Genomic DNA, 21,321 nt, shown 5'->3' on the forward strand with positions numbered 1-21,321 from the left:
AACTGACATCGATTTCCTCTTTCCTCCTCTCCCTGCTCAGCTGCCCCCATCCACTCACACTGGACCTGGAGTACATTCCGATACTAGCAACACAAAACGCTGGTCTCGCACGGCAGCCGAAATATCAGGCGTTAACGACCTTTTTCACTCCCACCCCTATGGAACAGACGATAAGAAACCGACATAATATTTGATTTTCAGCCATTTCTGAGTTACGTTTAAAATTTCATATATCTTGCTCATTGGGAAGTTAGTTTAAAATAAATTGCAAAATTTGTACCAAATAGACAGACAGACACGTGATGTAATAAAAAAGCATTGAAAAGATGCCCTTGTAGAAAGACAATGGATATGTTTTACGCCTGATTGGGCACCATCCCATTTTCTTTGGATCGTGCAGCTGTAAACTGTAAACTAAAACTATAACGTTTCATGGGCGATAGGAATGGTTGAGGAGGTCCAGTGGCGTGGCCTCGCCATTCGCTGGATGAGAATCCATTGGATTTCTGGCTATGTGAAAATTTAAAGGCTTCGTTGTATGCCCAACCCGTTGGTAAATGAGCAGACGATATAGAAACGAGTGACCAATGCAAATGATGTAATCTCAGCGGAGCCAAGAGTGTTCGGAAGAGCGCATGATTCACTCCAAAGAAAGCCTGATGGATGTGTCAGCAAACCAAATGCAACATTGCCTATAGCGTATACTTCCACATAACAGACAGATGGGAACGAGAGCATCGATTGGCCCATATCTCAACAGGCACTGGTTTCTGGACACACAAGAAACGGTGGAAGAACTTAGCGGATAGCCTCAGAAAATAAAGCAAACAAGAGTTATTGGCCTATAAAGTAATCATCATTAGCTACAACACACTTCTGACATCGGTTGTAAGGCTGTTGCAAACAGTCAACGAAGACTTATTGTGGAGTCGCTCGAAGCACAGTCGTCAAGCGCAATGTTTGCGAAGCGTAAGCCTTCCAGAGGTAATTTAAGATGTGGAAACAAAAGTAAGTCCGCTGGCGTCATATCTAGAGAATAAGGAGGCTACTGAAGAGTCACCTTGCGCTGAGTGAGAAAGCTGAGCTCGCAGACATCGCGGATGCCCACCAACCTGTGACCATGGTGTTTCGAGCAATTTCACAAGATGCGTTTGCTGACATAGCCGATGGCAGAAGTCTATTTAATCAAATTGTGATTACTTGGGAGGCCAGTAAAGATATTTTTTGTACCTTTGTTTTCTGAGACCATTCACCAACTTTTCAGATGCACCTTATATTACTATAGGAACTTTTCCCCCAGTTTCGACCCATAGTGCCTCCTATAGGGATGTCCGACACTTTATTTTGTACGCTGTGTGCTATAATTGTCCTCAATGATAAATTATGTCAAGATTTGCAAGGGATGAAGAAAATTAAATGAATTTCTCGCGTTGAATCATTATTGATTGCTTAACGTATGGATGGCTGTGAGACCCTGATGGGTACGTTCAGCGGCGTGATTCGGGAAGGATTTGTTCTTTCCTTCAAGCACAACAGCACTGCTCCTTCCTGAATGTTGGAGTTGTGTATTCATTTTATCTGTTGAGTTTTATCTGATTGTGATAGGTGTGTGTATAGTTCACTGTCTCATTTGAGTCGTATGAAGATGAAAGGGCCGAGATGGTGAAACCCTGAGCCGACATATAGCCTACTCATTTCTAATAGCACCGTCCGATGGACGGAACAGCATCAATAGCGTCTCATGTCCCTGTTGAGAGGTCATGACCATTCTAATCTACATCTACATAGATACTCCGCAAGTCACCGTAAGCTGTGTGGCGGAGGGTACCCTGTACCACTACTAGTCATTTCCTTTCCTGTTCCACTCGCAAATAGACAGATGGGAAAACGACTATCTATATGTCTACGTGTGAGCCCTAATTTCTCGTATCTTCGTGGTACTTGTGTGCAATGTACGCTGGTGGCAGTAGAACCTTGTGGCAGTCAACTTCAAATGCCAGTTCTCTAAATTTTATCAATAGTGTTTCTCGAAAAGGACGTCGCCTCCCATCCAGTGATTCCCATTTGAGTTGACGGAGCATCTTAGTAAAATGGTTCAAATGGCTCTGAGCACTATGGGACTTAACTTCTGAGGTCATCAGTCCCCTACAACTTAGAACTATTTAAACCTAACTAACCTAAGGACACCACACACATCCATGCCCGAGGCAGGATTCGAACCTGAAACCGTAGCGGTCTTGCGGTACCAGACTGTAGTGCCTAGAACCGCTTGGCCACCCCGGCCGGCGCATCTTAGTAACACTTACGTGTTGTTCGAATCTACTAGTAACAAATCTAGCAGCCCGCCTCTGGACTGCTTCGATATCCCCCTTCAAAACGACCTGGTACGGATCCCAAACACTCGAGTAGTACCCATAACAGGCCGCGCTAGGATCATACAAGCGGTCTCCTTTCCCAAAACTCTCCCAATAAACCGAAGTCGACCATTCACGTTCCTTACCACAGTTCTCACAGCTCCATTTCATATCGCTCTGCAGCGTTACGCCCAGATATTTAAACGACTTGACTGTGCCAAGCAGGACACTTGTAATACTGTAGCTGAACATTACAGGTTTGTTCTTCCTAGTTATCCGCCTTAACGTATATTTTTCTACGTATAGAGCTAGTTGACATTTATCAAAGCAGCCAGAAAGTTTGTCTAAGTCGCTTAGTATCCTGCGATCACTCAGGTTCGACACCTTACCGTACACCACAGCATCATCAGCAAAAAATCGCAGATTGCTACCCACTTTCCCCGCCAATTCATTTATGTGTACAAACAAATAACAGCGGTCCCGTCACACTTCCTTGGAGCACTCCTGACGATGTAGCTCCTGGTAAGCCTTTCGGGATGTGAGGTCGTGGTCCAAGAAACTCTTTCGTTCATGACGTTTCGTCCAGGACTGCGCTGGGCATATTCAGAGGCGCTCCTCCGCTGAGTCTTGCCGACTGACTGGTCGGACGTCGGACAGCGACATATATACAGTAGGAAAGGGGCGTGGTCGAAGTAACACGTGATGAGTAGAAACAATCCTTGTCAGAAATAAAACTTAACTATCGATTGTCGTCTAGTCAAAGATAAAATTGTCTAGCGGTTCAGCAGAGCTACTTTCCATATGTCGCTAAGATTCATGGCCTCCTGTTTTCTATTAAAATTATTCTGACGCTTATAAATTTCAATGCCTTCTATACATAGTCGCGGATAATAATTTGATATTGTAGATAAAATTTTTGTTTCAGAAAACTTCACTTCGTGGTTTGCTGACTGAAGCGCATGCTCTGTTATAGCTGATTTCTCTAATTTTTCCTAGTCGGGAGAGACTTTTGCATATACGCTACTCTTGGTAGTTCCAGTATAAACTTTACCACACGTACACGGAATTTTGTATACAGCATATGGCGAGAGACGAGGGCGATTATCCTTCACAGATCGGAGTATTTGACTTATTTTCTTTGTTGGTCTAAAGACCGGTCTGATGTCATGTTACTGTAAAATCTTACCGATTTGATCCGTTACTTTTTTAATAAAAGGGAGAGAAACTATATTTTTCCGTCTTTGTGGTTCATGCTAGTTCTTTGGTCTTCTGTTCCTTGGTCGCAAAGTTCTCTTTACCTCTTTCCCTGACTAGCCATTTTTCTCGAAGGCCTGCCTCAAATGTTTTATTTCAGCGTCCAGGTGTTCCGATGTGCATATCCGCTCGGCTCTATCGGCAAGACTTTTAATGACACCTCTCTTTTGTTGTGCATGGTGATTGGAATTTTTATGCAAATACCTGTCGATATGTGATATTTTCCAAAAAACTTTATGTTCCAAACTTCCATTGGATCGTCTCATAACTAAAACATCAAAGAAAGACATTCTATTATCATTTTCCATTTCTGTGGTGAACCGGATTTTTGGATTAATTTTATTTAGACGATCAAAGAATTCGTCCAAAGCCTTTCTACCATGGAGCCAAACCACAAATGTGTCATCTGCAAACATTTGTGGTTTGGCCCCAAGAGGGAACAGAGCAGGCTTCTGTGAAGTTTGGAAGGTAGGAGATTAGGAAGTGGAGAAAGTGATGCTGTGAGGGCGGGTCGTGGGTCGTGTTTGGAGAGTTCAAATGGCTCTGAGCACTATGGGACTTAACAGCTATGGTCATCAGTCCCCTAGAACTTAGAACTACTTAAACCTACTTAACCTAAGGACATCACACAACACCCAGCCATCACGAGGCAGAGAAAATCCCTGACCCCGCCGGGAATCGAACCCGGGAACCCGGGCGTGGGAAGCGAGAACGCTACCGCACGACCACGAGATGCGGGCTTTGGAGAGTTCAGTCAGTGTAGCTCTTGCCAGTAAAAGGCAAAAGTTCCAGATTCGTTTCTGGTACGACACACGGTTTTAATCTACGAGAAAGTCTCGAACCAGCACACACTTCGCAACAGATTGAAAATTCATTTTGGAGGATCTGGTTTACTTGTGGTTGGGATCTGGTGCAGTTGGACAGGACGTGCTCTACATGGCAGGCTGAGACGGGAATGAGACAAGGATATTTTGGCAGGATAAAATGAAATCAACATCTACATCATACTACGCAATCCACCAAACTGTGTGTGGCGGAGGGTGCTTCTGGCACCAGTAACTGATCCCCCTGCATCCCTTCCCAGTTCCACTCGCGAATTACGCGTGGAAAGAATGATTGTCGGAAAGCCTCTCCGTTAGCCCTAACTTCACGAATTTTCTCGTCATAATCATGTCGCGAGATGTGTTATACTCTTCCCGGAAAGTGCCCTCCCGAAATTTCAATAGTAAACTTCGCTGTCTTGCGCAACGAATCTCTTGTAGCGTCTGCCACAGGAGGTTGTTGAACATCTCTGTAACTCTCTCGAAGGGACTAAACGATCTTGTGACGAAACGCGCCGCTCTTCGCTAGATCTTTTCTATTTCTTCTATCAGTTCCGCCTCCTAACGATCCCAGAGTGGTGAATAATGCTCAAGAATCGGGCGAACAAGTGCCTTGTAAGCTACTTCCTTCCTTAAGATTCTTCCTGTAAATTTCAATCCGGCATTTGATTTTCCTGTTTTTTGTTTCATATGGTCATTCCACTTATGGTCCCTCCGGGTTATTACTCCTAGATATTTTATCATAGATACTGTGTCCAGCAATTCGTTATAAGTAGTGTAGTTGTACAGTAGTGGATTACATTTTCTATGCATGTGCAATACGTTATATTTATTTACTTGAGGGTCAACAGCCAGAGTCTGCACCATGCATCAATCCTCTGCAGGTCCTTCTGCAAGTCGATATTGTTCTCTGGCTATTTACTTTTATAGACAACCGTATTACCTGCGAACAGTTTTAAAGAGCTTCCACCGCTTTTTACTAGATCATTTATATACATTGTAAACAGTAACGGCCTTATCACATTTCCTTGGGGCATTCCGGAAATTACCTTTTACATCTGTCGATTGGGTTCGTTAAGAACGACTTGCTGAATTCTGTCTGTAAGGAAGTCTTGTTTGCAGTCGCAAATCTGGTCCGACACATGTTAACCTCGTATTTTTTTTTCGCTAAACGAAAGTGCGGGACGGAGTCACATGCATTCCTGGTATCTACCCAGGCGCCGTTGTCTACATCGCTATGGATCTCATGGAGGTTGGAGGACGGTGAAACCACAAGGTTGTCTATCACTCATAACAGAATGTAGAGGTCGCGGGCATTATGGCTTTGTTAAGGAGAGTAGGTGGCGTTCTGTCGCAATATGACAATGATAATGCAGACACAAGTGTTTCACACCACATCGTTCAGCGTCTACAGTTGAAAGTGAGATTCTGCAGACGATCCCTACGTGTTGCCCTGTTGACCCAAAAATATCCTCAATTAAGACTGCAGTGGGCATGGAATTATCGAGATCGGATCGTGGATCAATGAAACGTATCACCTGGTCGGACTAATGATGTTTCTTATTACAACAGGCCGACATAGGTGTCCGCTCTCGGGAATGCAGCCCGAGAGTCGAAATTATAAACGTCGACTCCTGTCTCTATCAGAAATGTTTTACTTACGGCCTAGTCCCGCTCGACAGGGCGTATTCTGGGAGAAAACAGTTCAAATTGGTTCAAATGGCTCTGAGCACTATGGGACTTAACTTCTGAGGTCATCAGTCCCCTAGAACTTAAAACTACTTAAACCTAACTAACCTAAGGACATCACACACGTCCATGCCCGAGGCAGGATTCGAACCTGCGACCGTAGCGGTCTCGCGCTTCCAGACTGTAGCGCCTAGAACCGCTCGGCCACTCCGGCCAGCGAGAAAACAGTGGACGTTTACAGACAGACGAGTTCTTTTTAGACGGTATAGGTACAGTACAGTAAAGTTTAAAGGCATTTTATGTGCTGTTCAGCATATATTACAAATTCCATATTTTGAACTTAGCAGACTTGAGGTGACTGAAACGTTTTCTCTCCGCGGATATGTAAGCCCGTGGAGGTGGTGCGTTTGTATCCTCCTCCAGTTGCAGTGGGACAAGTCCGCGCTGTCTTGAGGAATTGTTGTCCTGCCTGGGTGCGACGGACTGCGAAGGGCGGAGGAAGGGCCGCTGCCCTCCACTTGCTGCCTCCTGAATAAGACCCCTGCGGAGGACTTCGCCATGATTCATGGCGCCTTCCGTGAAATATTTCTGCTCCGCGAAATACATTTCTCAAACTAGGAATTACTCGCGTGATACGTTGGGGTTATTTTATACAGAAGGGTGCCTTGTTTCCTGTAGTGAATTTGCTAAACGTCCAGGTCTTTAGACTGATCTGACGTTGTCCTGCACATTTCTATTCTTTTCTTATCCCTTAATTATATTTGATATGGAGTACCGGCACGTCCTCCTCTCCTGCGTCAACCTCTCCATGTTAGACTGACATTTGAACCCAATGTCCTCGATTGGATGGGTCAGATCTCCATCTTCCGCTATAGGTTTTGCCCCTGTAGAACCATGGAAGCTATTTCCTGATGCCTTAACGCATGTCCTGTAATCCAATCTCTTCTTCTTGTTAATTTTTCCCGCATTTTCCTCTCCCCGCTGATTCTGGGGAGAAACTCTTTGTTTCTTATCAGAATAACTAATTTTTAACAGCCTTCTGATGCACCACACATAAAGTCTTTCGATTTTCTTTTTTTCTGGCTTTCCTACTGTCCATGGTGGCGTGCTTCAAAGGTACAGTCCCAGAAATTTCTTCCTGTGTTTGAGTCCTATATTTGATACTAAGAGATTCACTTAGTCCACGAATGTACTCTCTGTCTGTGCTAGTCCGCTTTCTACGTCCTTCTTACTGCGTCTCTCACGTGTTATTTTGCTTCCACGGTAGCAGAGTTCCTTCTTTCGCCCACTTCGAAGCTCCCAAGTTTATTATTTAGTTCACAACTAATTTAATTACTGCTGCTTCTAATTACTTTCGTCTTTCTTCGGTTTACCCTCAATCCACAGCGTGTGCTCATCAGGCTGTTCATTCCATTCCACAGATCCTGTAATTTTTCTTCGCTTTCTTCGAGGGTGGCAATGCCATTAGCGAATGTTATTACTGTTGTCCTTTCATCCTCTTTTTTAATGCCATTCTTCTACTTCTCTTTTATTTCCATTATTGTGTCTTCTACGTATAGACTGAACAGTATGTGTGACCGACTACCTCCCTGTCTTGCATTCTTTCTAATCCGAGCACTTCGTTCTTGATCTTTCATTCTTATTTTTACGTCTTGGTTCTTGTACATACAGTGCATTACCTATCTTTCCCTACATCTTACTTTCCAGCAACTTTGAACATCGTGCAGCATTTTAGATTGTCGAACGCAAGTTCCTTATCTTGTGCTAATATTTTTAACTCTATGCAGCTAAAACACACAACATCCGCATAGGAAAAATAAATAGTTATCACTTTAAAAGAGCAGAATATAGGACCGTCAGTTTGGTTACACACGCCTGGAAGATGAAGACCTCAACCATTCTAAGACGGATAGTGGGCAGAATAGATGCCATGAGCACGGACGACCAGTCTGGCTTTAGAAGAGGTGTAGACACACGGGAATCAATACTCAGCTTACGATTTATTCCCGAGAAAAGACTAAAGAACGATCAAGACACATATATTGCCTTTATCGACCTAGAAATGGCACTTGACAGGGTAGTGTAGCGACTCCTTAAGACGCCGAGAGAGACTGGCATAAAATATAAGAACAGAAGGCTAAGGCGTGGAGAGATCAAGAAGAAACTGCTGTTAAGTAGAGTGTACGGCAGGGCTGTTCACTCCGTCCTGTCTTGCTCAATGGATACATTTGGCGAGCAATAGATGTAGCTAAGGAGAAACTAGGGGCTATAAGAGAAATTAACATTCACGGTAAGAAAATAGACATGCTGAGATATGCTGATGACATTGCAGCGTTAAGTGAAGACGCAGAGTAATTAGAAGCGATGGTGTCCCAGATGGAAAACACCCTCAGCGCCTCCTATGCTATGAAAATTAATAAAGGTGAAACAATTGTCTTAGTTTTGAGCAGACGAAACATCGTGACCCAATGCACACCTAACAATGAGAGACTGGAGCCCGTCGAATCCTTTCCCAATCTAGGGAGTAAAATTAGATGGAAGCTCAAGGAATGATACTGCAAGCCGAATCCATCAGGAAAAAGCTGCTTTTAACAAGAGAAGAAATCTTTTCACATTCAGTAGCATAAACAAACGTCTCAGGAAAAACTTCACGAAGATGTTCGTTGGGAGTGTGCTGCTTTACGTGAAACATGGACACTCGAAGAAGCAAGGAAACATAAAATAACAGCCTTAGAGATGTGGCACAGAATGCTCCAAATTTCCTGGGTAGACAAAATATTAAAAGAAGAGAAGCTCCACAGAGTGGAGCAAGAGAAGCCTTGTCTCCTGAAGTTAGTCGAACACTGAAGTCACGCATGTGTCGACCATCTGCTGAGACATGATACTATTATTAAGAGTATCGTTGAAGAGATAATACAAGATCATGGAGGATACCACTCTCAAGAGGAAGGCCGGAGACAGAAATGCATGGCGAACTGCAGCTAATCAACCTGATGGTTGAAGACCTAAGAAGAAAAAGTCACTTTGAAGCGCTTTGGAAGGTGCAGATCAGGTACCAAGTGGTCATGTGACCTTCCAATGCTGACAAAACTCGTGATAGTGATATTTATGTACCAGTCGGTCGCATGGAATTGGTGCAGTAAGATGGATCGACGTGGGGACGTGACATAATGAAAGAAAACAGCTATCTTGCTTGGACCTAGGCGTCACTGAACGTGAATGAAGTTGGCCAATTTGTTTCTGCGTCAAAGTGGACTGTCAAAAGTGTCTGCAACGAACGGTGTACCACTCGCAGCAGTATAACGGGGTGAAAGAACAGAGGTCGTAAAAATATTCTAACCGACAGAATCCAAAGAAGAGTGTCACGATTTGCCAATGGTAGTCTATTTCAAACCCAAAAGGAGTTGCTGTTGTCAGCGAATGCACGCCCATCTCAATTGGTTTCCTAGTGAACCCGTACAAAGGAACTGCATACAGTGGACCTCGCAAAAGGCCATTACTCACCACGGAACATGAAACGGCACATCTTTAGTGGTCCAGACAAGCAGAAATTGGACACTAGGTAATTGCAGGCGTTTCGTGTATCTCTACAAGCCCGTGAATTTGCCTTTTCTCGATTGGCCAAAGGCATCGAATGCTCCGATGGTCGTGTGTCTTCTTTAACCGAGTGTGTATGGGGTGTAATTGAGGTCGTAGGTGGTTCTGGGGTCTTTTGGGGGTTGTTTCTCGTATCATGACTTGGCGCCATTCGTTAAAGCTGTCATGAATATACAGGATGTTTATTTCAGCGCTATCGTTGCCCAGTTATTGCCCTTTCCACTAAATCATCATGATGAGTATTCTGAGGGCACTCTCCTTTTCAAAGATTTCAACAGCTATGTTCACACTGCTGCAGGTACATTCTATCAAAAGTATCCGAACACCCCTGTGTAATACAGAATTGACCACTAGATGTCACAAACTCGGAGAAGCCAGTGTAAAAGGAGGTGGAGAAGAGTTTGTTGTGAGCAGAGAAGCAGTAACAGCAGAGTGGATAAGTCAGCAGAGGTAAGAAACTTGGAACGTGGACTGGTCATTGGACGTCACCTGAGCAATACATCATGAGAAAGCTGCCGAAGTCGAGTATTGGTGATGTGGTTTTGAAATGGAAACGTGGGGAAACAACCACAGCTAAAGCATGATCAGGTAGATCTCACATACTGACGGTCAGTGACCGTCGAGCATTGCGGACGGTGGTTGTAAAAAATCGCATGAAATCAGTGGAAGGAATAAGTCATGGGATCTAAGGCTCTAGCTACATTCCAGCTAGTACAATGATTATGTATGGCGAGTTAAAAATAGTGAAGTACAACGATCGAGCAGCATCTTATAAGCCACACATTTCTGTACCTAAAGCTTGAGTAACTAATCCCCTTTCCCCGTTCCACTTGCGAATGGCCCGTGAGATCGTCGGTAAAGTGGTGTATTAGCTCTAATTTGACGATTTTTCTTATGAATCTGTCTGGCATCTGCTTTTCCTCTTATTTGTTTTATGTGGTCATTGTACTTAAGATCGCTCTGGATAGGTAGGAGAACACGGGGCATAGTGAGACAGAGGGGTACAACGGAATAGTGTAGCTTTCTAGACTGGAAAATGCTGCAACATATTCTAGTGATATGTAACTATCTGTGAAAGGGCGGGTGCGCCTGCTTAGCTGGGTAGTAACGTGCTCGCTTCCCATGGAAGCGGGCCCTGGTTCAATTCCCGGCCAGGTTGGAGATTTTCTCCGCTGCGGGACTGGGTGTTGTGTTGTCCTCATCATCATTTCATCCTCATCACAGGCGCGCAAGTCACCCACTGTGGTGTCGACTGAAATAAGACTTACACTTGGCGACCGAACATCACCAGTTGTTGCCTCCCGGCTGACGATGCCATACGCTCATTTCCATTTTGAATGGAAGGTATAATGAATTCTACTCTGTTAATGATGAAAGTCTATATGAATGCAGCTTGCCGCTAACTTGGTGTAATGTTTTGTCTGTACAGAAGTGTATCTGTCGCCTTTATCGCTCTTTCACCCTCACACATAAATCGGTACAATAAAGTCAGGGCTTCGTGTTTTCTTATTAGGCTGATCCGTGAAAAGACAGACAAACAATTATGCTAATGGAGGATTCTGAGTAATTTCTCGAATTTCATTCGCTCTCTCTCTCTCTCTCTCTGTCCTTTATCTGTGTACAGTTTAACTATATTATTTACGTGAAATCAGCCTAGTAGAATCTCTGGTGGAGCCCTTCGTCATAATGTTCAGCGGCTGGCTTGCTGGAAAAGATCTTTACATTTGTTATTATTATTAAGCGCTGCATTCAGTTGGGAAAATCGATCGTTTGAACAATTCGTTCAGTTTACGACAGATCTAAAATTTCAGATGTGGACGAAGCCTTTTTGGACGATTTATAAAAACTCAGAGATTGCAGGCTCTCTTCGTCACAGCTGAAACTTCCCAATTAATTACAGGGCCCAGACAATCATCAGTGATTCAGACAGAGAACTCATTCATCATTCACTCTAGAATAAAATGGTCACGAACCTTATTTCTGAGGAAAATTGTATATTGAATCCATTTCCGTACATGTTACGTTTTGTGTGGGTTCCAAGTCTCATGCAATTTGCTTTTACAGGTTTTTTCTCTCTCTATACTTATCACGCTAGCGGCACAAACTTCCTAGCTCGCTTTAGCGCGAAGACGAGTAAATAAATCTCTTTTAGCAATCCGATAATCTTCCAACCGATACTTCCGAAGCTGTCCCTTTATCCCACTATAATAAACATGGAGCATACATTTCTGTACCTCTGTTGTTCCAAAGAATAAACATACTAGAAAAATACTTTGGCGTCGACGAGCTGTCGGCGCATATATTACTAGAAAATCTGATCAGATACTTTTCAAACGTAAATAAATGTGGATGATTTGATTGACCATTATTAATTATTGCGTGGTAGAGGGTAATTTTCCGTGGGTAGATTACAAAGGGAAGGCGCGACAGCTATTTTGAGTTGGTTTGGAGTGCGACTTGCAAGGGGGCGGTTGCCCTTCACGTTTCCAATTGTAGTTTTCTAGCTTTTGATAAATTTAAATGCAAGACAATCCGATTAATCATAATTGTACGACCTCAAATGAAATGTTATCTTAAAGTGCATCTCATTCGCTGTACGTAAGTTACACAGTTCGTTTAAATCGACTGTTATTGTGCTACATAAAAGTTGTTAGCCTGAAATGTTTTCTTGGGGCGAACGGCACTGGGCAGAATGCTTTTCAACATGGTGGGAACTTACATTAGAAGGACAGACAGAAGGCGGATGTTAATTCAATGGAAATGGCGGTTTCAGCAGCTTTATCTTCTGAAAAAGGTGTGAAGTCATCCATACGAATACTAAAATAAATCCTCTAAGTTTCGTTTACATGATAAATCACACAAGTCTAAAGACTACAAATACTTAGAGTTTACAGCTCCGTATAATTTAAATTGAATTGATCACATAGGTAATATTGCTGGAAAAGAAATCAAAGACAGCGATTTATTGATGGAACACTTAGAAAATGCAACAGGTCTCCTAAAGAGACTGCGTTCACCATGCTTGTCCGTCCTCTTTTGGAGTATTGCTGTGCGGTGTAGAATTCGCGTCACATGGGATTGACGGAGGAAATCGAAGAGGTTCAAAGAAGTGCATCTCGTTTTGTCTTATAGCGAAATAGCTGAGAGAGTTACACGGACATGATACGTGAATTGGAGTGGCAGTCACTAAAACATAGGGGTTTTCGTTGAGGCAGGACCTTCTCGTGGAATTTACATCCTCAAGTTTATCCTTCGATTGCGAGAACATACTGTTGGCGCCCGCCTACATAGGTGGAAATGCTCATCGCGATAAAATAAGAGAAATCAGAGCTCGCACAGAAAGACATAAGTGCTCGTTTTTCCCGTGCACCGTTCGAGAGTAGAACGGTAGAGAAATAGCTTGTATGTGGTTCGATGAACCCTCTGCAGGCAATTGCAGAATAATAATGTAGATGTAGACTAAATGGAAGTTTAGAGTACTGAAATCAATGTTGGGAAGCTTAGAGTAACCCAACTACTAAGTTCACAAATCAGACGAAAAATTTGGTAGAAGGTTTCACTGCAGAACAAAACGACGACTTGGCAGCATACCTGAAATACACTCCTGGAAATGGAAAAAAGAACACATTGACACCGGTGTGTCAGACCCACCATACTTGCTCCGGACACTGCGAGAGGGCTGTACAAGCAATGATCACACGCACGGCACAGCGGACACACCAGGAACCGCGGTGTTGGCCGTCGAATGGCGCTAGCTGCGCAGCATTTGTGCACCGCCGCCGTCAGTGTCAGCCAGTTTGCCGTGGCATACGGAGCTCCATCGCAGTCTTTAACACTGGTAGCATGCCGCGACAGCGTGGACGTGAACCGTATGTGCAGTTGACGGACTTTGAGCGAGGGCGTATAGTGGGCATGCCGGAGGCCGGGTGGACGTACCGCTGAATTGCTCAACACGTGGGGCGTGAGGTCTCCACAGTACATCGATGTTGTCGCCAGTGGTCGGCGGAAGGTGCACGTGCCCGTCGACCTGGGACCGGACCGCAGCGACGCACGGATGCACGCCAAGACCGTAGGATCCTACGCAGTGCCGTAGGGGACCGCGCCGCCACTTCCCAGCAAATTAGGGACACTGTTGCTCCTGGGGTATCGGCGAGGACCATTCGCAACCGTCTCCATGAAGCTGGGCTACGGTCCCGCACACCGTTAGGCCGTCTTCCGCTCACGCCCCAACATCGTGCAGCCCTCCTCCAGTGGTGTCGCGACAGGCGTGAATGGAGGGACGAATGTAGACGTGTCGTCTTCAGCGATGAGAGTCGCTTCTGCCTTGGTGCCAATGATGGTCGTATGCGTGTTTGGCGCCGTGCAGGTGAGCGCCACAATCAGGACTGCATACGACCGAGGCACACAGGGCCAACACCCGGCATCATGGTGTGGGGAGCGATCTCCTACACTGGCCGTACACCACTGGTGATCGTCGAGGGGACACTGAATAGTGCACGGTGCATCCAAACCGTCATCGAACCCATCGTTCTACCATTCCTAGACCGGCAAGGGAACTTGCTGTTCCAGCAGGACAATGCACGTCCGCATGTATCCCGTGCCACCCAACGTGCTCTAGAAGGTGTAAGTCAACTACCCTGGCCAGCAAGATCTCCGGATCTGTCCCCCATTGAGCATGTTTGGGACTGGATGAAGCGTCGTCTCACGCGGTCTGCACGTCCAGCACGAACGCTGGTCCAACTGAGGCGCCAGGTGGAAATGGCATGGCAAGCCGTTCCACAGGACTACATCCAGCATCTCTACGATCGTCTCCATGGGAGAATAGCAGCCTGCATCGCTGCGAAAGGTGGATATACACTGTGCTAGTGCCGACATTGTGCATGCTCTGTTGCCTGTGTCTATGTGCCTGTGGTTCTGTCAGTGTGATCATGTGATGTATCTGACTCCAGGAATGTGTCAATAAAGTTTCCCCTTCCTGGGACAATGAATTCACGGTGTTCTTATTTCAATTTCCAGGAGTGTATATATATGCGAACAGAGAACATAGGTTGCCTATTAATGTATGCCTATTGATAAAGCGTATATATATGCTTTATTAATAGGCATCCTATGTTCTTTGTTCGCAAGTCAGAAAACACATCTGGTGTGCGAGCGATCGTTTTCAATAAAGAAACGGCAACAGTAACTGTACTTTGGTATAAGCATTAAAAGCAATTACACATTTTTGAAAATGATATTAAAATATTTTCTCATTGTTAACGATTTTTCAAAGATTCCTTAGTTCTTAGTCTGAAGTGTTCATTAAACAACTTTAGATCTCGTTTATAAGTTGACGTAGCCAATAGTTTCAACTTTTATGCAGTAATTGCACAAAAAGTATCCTTATCCACTTCTCCCTTCTACCCCATGGATGAGGCCTAACAGGAAATATGTAAGCATTTCTTTGAAAAAGTGTAGCAAATACTTAAAACTCACTTTTACGTGATTTTCAGTTAAGTTACTTTAGGTTGGACTACAAAGTGATTTTTTTATAGTTTAAGAAGTGTTTTCTTGTGCGACTTCATTTTACAAAAGTTATTAAACATTAAGTATTTCGTTCTGCCTCTAGTTCCCCCTCTCCTAGATATTTTACAGTAGATATTGTTTCCAGCAATTTGTCATCAATAATGTACTTGCACAGATGTGTATTTCTTTTCCTACTTGTGCGCAGTATGTTACATTTATTTACGTTCAAGGTCAACTACCAGAGTCTGCACCGTTTAGCAATCCTCTGCATGTTATTCTGCAAATTTGTTGTCTTATGGCGTTGTTACTTTCTTACAGACAGTTGCATCATCTGTCATGACGTGCTTCCTCACTTTCCGCTAGATCATTTATGCTATCGTAAACAGTAACGGTCGTATATTTATTTTTATAAAGGAGATATTCGTTCACCAAAACATAATTCTTGAGGATTAAACATGTTCTCCCCCCTAATTCTACAACAGACTGACGTCGATGGTATAGGCCTACAATTATGTGCATCTGTAGTACGAATCTTCTTGAAAATAGGAATGATCTTTTTTTTCGGTACTAGGTACATTTCATTGCTGCAGCGATCTAACAAGTAAACTTACTCAATGAATACACTTCGATTGGCATCGACTTTGAATATGTTGTAGTCTAGAGCAGAATTAGGAATACAAGAGTTTACTTTCTGCGCAAAATCAAAGTGCATTCACCATTTTTTTGTCCCGAACAAATCTGTGGTTCCTCATTGTTGTACGGATTTAAAATAGTATTGGAACAATAATGTACAAACAGTTTCAAATGTAACAAAGTTAAACATGGGAAGGCTACAACTTGAAATAAAAACATACAGCATTTGTAAAAAGGAAAACACAAATACAACACAAGACATTTCATGTTCCCTAAAATTAAATACATCTGGGAAAGAATTACTATACAACACAACACGACAATTGGCAGTGAATCGGACACATATCGGGTGCGTGCAGCTATATATGGATATTTCTAGTTTACTTCTCACAAATGCGTCTTAGGAATATCACTTAATCATATAGTGTACGACTGAATACACTATTAACTCCGCTATACGTTTTGCTATTAGTCAAATGTTGAAATGAAAAACAAAATAGTGTGGTGGGGGTGAGGGGTTGGGGGACGGCGGGGAGGGGGACAGAACTTCGAAAAAATAATTTTTTTAGGCAATTCTGTGTGTATTGTTGTAGCGTACATTGGAAACTTCTATTTCAGTTCTTTTTTAAATCTGTTACCGATTCTACGGTGTTCATACAGGAATATTAAACTCATTTTTAAGGGAGTGTTCCATTCCCTTAATGGCCGTATGGGCACGTATAAAACAATATGTGTCTCTTATTTTGGTCTGCACTAGAACATAATCAAAGAAAATCAAAATGAAAGGGAATCCCTTTGGGAGGTTCGTTGTAAGATAAACTGCCACTAGAATGGAACTGTAGTTGCTTTTCTATTCCTCGATCAGTTATATCAATATCTGGCATTTCGATGTTTCTTACAATGTTTGAAAGGAGGGACCGTGTTACGATCTTCCGCGCTGAAACAATTGCGGAAGATCGAATGCATTATTTCGGCCTTGTCTCTGTTAAGTTCCGTTTCGGTGCCAGTATGGTCACTCAGTGAATGAAAAGATGATTTGGAAACGCATAACAATTTTACATAAGATTTCTCTCTCAGCTTCGCCTTCAACGCCGTCAACCCGCAAAGCATCTATAATTAACGGGTTGTCAGCTCAGCCCCTGCGTTCAGACTGATTTCCGCGGTAAACAGCTCAGCCCCCAGAAAGCCTACCGGTAATCAGCGAGAGATGCAGAAGATAGCAATAGTGCTCGCTCCTGAACTGTGACTCTTGCTGCATCCGCGGCAACTTTGATAGCGAACAGGAAAATCGTAACCTCCCTCCGCGCTGGTATTTTTGCCGGCGCGGAGCCGGCTGGAGCCAGCCAGCCAATGACTGATGTATCATCACCGTTTGGACTCCGCCTCGTATCTGACGTCGCCTTCGTCACCCGGGCGGCTGCGCTCCCGCTACCTGTTCTACGAGCCTTGGTGTCAAGCGCCGTGGAAAAATCGTGCTGTTCATTAGATAGAACTTGGAATACGTACTTTGTTTTGAAGGTCGAATTTCCATTGGTCAAGAGAACGCAATTCACGCTTTCAAAAACCAATTTTCGTTTTCTTGAAGAACAGTTGTTTGCGACGAACTTTTCCTTCACCTAATTAAGAAGAATTTCTGGTGAACGTTTATTTTATTTTGTCGTACTACATCACAAACAACAGACCGCATGTCTTCGACATTTACTTGTTGAAATAAAAAAAAAAAATAGCTACAACTACTTGTGATGTTCTGGAAGCATTCCGGTTGAGAACTACTTCAAAAACCTTTAGGGCTTTTACTCAGATCCGTTGACGAAGTTTTACTTTCACCGCCATTGAACGCCTCTTTCGTTTCCCTCCTTCGCTTCATTTAGCTTTTGTCTGTCGGCTAGGTTTTGACTTTTCTCGAATCTGTGATGCAGCTCTCTTAGGTTCGGAATCTGTCATCAGCGTCCGCCAGAGACTGAGGATGTCGAGGGCCGCGTGCAGGACGCAGGGAGCTGTGAGCCGGGAACTGGGTTTGGGGGCGCAAAGGATGTGTGTGGAGGGCTATATTGGGGGCGGAGGTCCCGTATGACGCCGTGCTGAAGACACGGGCGGCCTGCGGGCTATGAATATGCATATCCGCTGCTCTGCGAGGCGCGGCCGCTGTTTGTCAACTGATTAGGACGGCAGCCGGCGGCCGGAGGACGGAGGGCGGAGGGCGCAGGGCGCAGCCTTTGAGATTTCGCTGTCCGCCCTGCGCCCTGAGCCCTGCAGGCGCCACGGCTTGACGCAGAGATCGGCCGCTGTCGCCTCACACGCGCCGCCTGTACCGCTGCCGGCGGTGCTCAGCAGTGCGATTCGCCAGGTATCAAGGAAAGCCACGCCACGTACTGCGATGATGCATAAGGCATGTGCATTAGAGGTTTACACGAGGTGACAATAGTTGTGGAAAAGCGATATACACTTATACAGTAATACTGCGTACATACGAGCAATGCGTTAGCGAAGCTGTCATTTCTGGTTCATGTGAAAAGGTTTCCGACGTGATTATGCCCGTACGACGTGAATTAACAGAATTTGAACGCGGAGAACTTAAGTAATAGAACCCAGTGTGTTGTCCTCGATGGTGAGTGTTCATCGGAGGTGAGGGTATCATCTGGAGTGCCCCAGGGAAGTGTGGTAGGTCCGCTGTTGTTCTCTATCTACATAAATGATCTTTTGGATAGCGTGGATAGCAATGTGCGGCTGTTTGCTGATGATGCTGGGGTGTACGGGAAGGTGTCGTCGTTGAGTGACTGTAGGAGGATACAAGATGACTTGGACAGGATTTGTGATTGGTGTAAAGAATTACAGCTGACTCTGAATATAGATAAATGTAAATTAATGCAGATGAATAGGAAAAAGAATCCCGTAATGATTGAATACTCCATTAGTAGTGTAGCGCTTGACACAGTCACGTCGATTAAATATTTGGGCGTAACATTGCAGAGCGATATGAAGTGTGACAAGCATGTAATGGCGGTTGTGAGGAAGGCGGATAGTCGTCTTCGATTCATTGGTAGAATTTTGGGAAGATGTGGTTCATCTGTAAAGGAGACCGCTTATAAAACACTAATACGACCTATTCTTGAGTACTGCTCGAGCGTTTGCGATCCCTATCAGGTCGGATTGACGGAGGACATAGAAGCAATTCAGAGGCGGGCTGCTAGATTTGTTACTGGTAGGTTTGATCATCACGCGAGTGTTACGGAAATGCTTCAGGAACTCGGGTGGGAGTCTCTGGAGGAAAGGAGGCGTTCTTTTCGTGAATCGCTGCTGAGGATATTTGGAGAACCAGCATTTGAGGCTGACTGCAGTACAATTTTACTGCCGCCAACTTATATTTCGCGGAAAGACCACAAAGATAAGATGAGAGAGATCAGGGCTCGTACGGAGGCATATAGGCAGTTATTTTCCCTCGTTCTGTTTGGGAGTGGAACAGGGAGAGAAGGTGCTAGTTGTGGTACGAAGTACCCTCCGCCACGCACCGTATGGTGGATTGCGGAGTATGTATGTGGATGTAGATGTAGAGTGGTAGTCGTGCGGCGGCGCGGTTTGGTTCGTGCATTACCTGCACCTACCTGTGAACTCGTTGCAGCAGATCGCCGGTAGGAAAGCCGAGCAGAAACCTACAGTACTGCGACTCGCACCAGGCTGCGTACAACGTAACTGTTCTAAGAATCGTGGAAAAGGTATTAATTTCGAGTGAAAGGTGGGAATACTGGCAAAAATCTGGCATATTCTGAACCTTGAGATGTACACGTTGACAGCCAAGCCCGTGCTAATCTTAACAAAGTCATTCACAAACCCTTTCAATCACGTTAGCAAGTTTATGGCAAAGTATTTCCCGAAATCTGAACAGCTACTAAGCACGGATTGTTCTTAAACGAAAATGCTCGCCATACTATTAAGTTTAGGTGTCTAGCGCACTCAGGCGTTTAGTCACCGACCTGCTCAATATTCCAAGCAAAATTACTGTCGATCTCATACACACAATTACTTAAAAGATCCGTACTGTCTAAAAAATACACCTTCACTTCAAAACACTTTTGAAACGTGTAGCACAACTAAAACCGGCAAATTACAACATCCTTCGGAGCTCATACTACACATGACCCTACCATTGAAAGGCTGGGTTCCGACTCCCTTAAACTCCTGTAAGCATTTTATCTCTCGAAGAGACAATACGCGCGAAGAATACTGCGTTCTGATTGGTCAGTTTTCTTTAAGGCCAATAGAAAAACATTACTATCTCGCGTTTGTCAACGCTTTTCATGACTGACCAATCAACAAATAACACACTTTCGAACTGTACTTTATCCCGAAATAAATATTTAACACCCCGGCCGCTGTGGCCGAGCGGTTCTAGGCCTTTCCGTCCGGAATCGCGCTGCTGCTGCGGTCGCAGGTTCGAATACTGCCTCGGGCATGGATGTGTGTGATGTCCTTAGGTTAGTTAGCTTTAAGTAGTTCTAAGTCTAGGAGACTGACGACCTCAGGTGTTCAGTTCCATACCGTTTAGAGCCATTTTAAATATTTATTTGTTTATACTTTATGTTATTAACTATTTTCATTTGCACTCGAATTGGCTTTCCTTTTACCATAAAATTGCTTTACATATTATAATAAAAAATGCCCCGTCGTCTGCATTCACACTGTCTTAAAACTTTCGCACTCTAGTTCGTACAGCATTCATCAGTAGAACATTGATCTACATATTTACTTTAGGCCACATTTACGCATCATTAACACTACTAAAAGCATACACAAAGCTGTACAAACATAAATAAACGAAAAAGCCTTCAAGAAATAAACAGAAAAATTCACAAAAACATTCTCTTGATCTGTTTTTTGAATGTCTCTGTGCACTACTGGAGTCTGGTGGTCACAATTCTTAACTACACTATAGTTTTTTCTGTCTAGTCCTGTCCGCTACTGTCCTCTAGCAGATGAAAATTAGAACTACGCACTCAGCTGTGGCCGAGCGGTTCTAGGCGCTTCAGTCCGGAACCGCGCTGCTGCTACGGTCGCAAGTTCGAATCCTGCATCGGGCATGGATGTGTGTGATTTCCTTAGGTTAGTTAGGTTTAAGTAGTTCTAAGTCTAGGGGACCGGTGACCTCAGATGTTAAGTCCCATAGTGCCCAGATCCATTTGAACCATTTTCGGTTGAACCCGCTTCAAACCATCTGCCACTGTGAACACATGAGTCATTCTCCCGATACACAGGCTCTAGACAGGAGCGATATAAGGCGCCACGAGACAGTCGGAGCTAGACACATTGGACATTCCATATCGGAAATCTTTAGGGAATTCGATGTTCGGAGAACCACAGTGACAAGTGCGTGCTAAGGAAACCAAATGTCGAGCAATACCTCTCACCACGGACAAAGCAGTGCTCGTGCTTGCGGGTTCTGTAACATGCACAAACTGGCGGACCGAGATCTG

The sequence above is a fragment of the Schistocerca americana genome, chromosome 8, assembly GCF_021461395.2.
Source record: "Schistocerca americana isolate TAMUIC-IGC-003095 chromosome 8, iqSchAmer2.1, whole genome shotgun sequence".
Taxonomy (NCBI): domain Eukaryota; kingdom Metazoa; phylum Arthropoda; class Insecta; order Orthoptera; family Acrididae; genus Schistocerca; species Schistocerca americana.